Raw genomic sequence first — 1,672 nt, 5'->3', positions numbered from 1 at the left:
ATATATATATATTTATATATATGTATATAGATATGTGTACACACATATTGTGAAGGTGTATGTGGTGTGACATTATTGCATTAAAATGATTTGCAATTATTTTTTCGCTTCCTAACCAAGGGTATATAGCAAATTGCTAAAAACATGTGTACATTTCTCGATTTTTCATAAATTCTATGTATACACAGGATAAACATTGATAATAATAATAATAATAATAATAATAATAATAATAATAATAATAATAATAATAATAATAATAATGAGGAGAAGGACAATATCAAAAATACTACCACTACTATTCCTACTCCTATAAATGCTACTGATAATAATATCATCTCATGCTGTTAACTACAACGTTCTAAACACAAGCTTTAATTACATTTTAAAACATTAAAATATCGATGACTTTTCTTTGATGTTGTCTTTAATTATAAACTTTGTGACGCAAGGGATATTTGAAAAACGAATATTAATGAGTTTAAACTAATACAAAAATTTTCTTCCTTTTTGGTTAATATTTGACGATTTTTCTCCCGTTTATGTTAAACACTGAGATTATTCAATGAGGAAAAAAAATGGGTTTTTACTATGGAATAAAAAAAATAATTTTGTAAAAATCGTTCTTTAGCATTAAATAGCTATATTTCATGCAGTAAAATAAAGTGTGTTTAGCTTTAATTCTAAGGAAATGTTTATTTTTAAACAAATCAAATTTTGAATTTTCAATTTAGTCGGAGGAAGTGTGTGGCAGCATCAAAAACTATTTCTAAAAAAATTTATTCACTTTTTAAATAGTTTTATGTGATACAATAAAGCTTGTTGCATTCGGTGTTTTCCTTTTATACAAACACACAAGCCTATATACATTCTCACAAGGAAAAGTATAATAGTGATTTCGAATTTTCGGTTTGCTTTCCGTTATCAGATTCATTAAAGGTTGATAAACCGAAACTTCGGAGTTTTTGTCAATTCTTACCATGTAAAACTTAATAAACGAGCACCCTTCTAAGTAGTATTAAATAAACTATCAAGTTATGTTAAACTCTTTTTATATAGGCGCAAGCGTGACTCCATGGTAAGAATCGTGCTGTTCAATCACATAGTTCTGTGTTCAGAACTACTGTGGAGTCCCTTGGGAAAATGTCTTCTACTATTGCCTCGGGCCGATGAAAGCCACACGCACGACGCTATATTAGAAGATGCCACGCAGTGGGACTGAACACGGAACCATTTGGTTCGTAAGCAAGCTACATACCACACAGCCACTCCTGCGCCTATGTATCTATACAAAATCTTTAACTTTTATCTTTTACTTCTCAGAGTCATTAGAGTGCTGCAATGTTGGGGCGCCACCTTGAACACATATTGTTGGAAAAATTGACCGCAGTACTTATCTTTTCTTTTGGCGATCCGCTAAGTTACAGGGGCGTAAACACAATAACGAAACAAATGGTAGTGGGGCACAAATATCAAATACACACTTGTATTATATATATATATGGCTGTGTGTGAATTAGAGATTTTTTTCAGTTTCCTTCCACTAATCAACTCACAGGGTTTGTTCAACCCCAGGCTATGGTAGAGGTCACACGCCCAAAGATCAACACAGTGGGGCGTGTGCATATATACATATATGCATGTATATATATATATATATATATATATATAT

This window comes from Octopus bimaculoides, chromosome 14 (assembly GCF_001194135.2).
Source record: "Octopus bimaculoides isolate UCB-OBI-ISO-001 chromosome 14, ASM119413v2, whole genome shotgun sequence".
NCBI classification, from domain to species: Eukaryota; Metazoa; Mollusca; class Cephalopoda; order Octopoda; family Octopodidae; genus Octopus; species Octopus bimaculoides.
The sequence above is the reverse complement of the archived record's forward strand: the minus strand, read 5'-3'. Positions refer to the sequence as shown.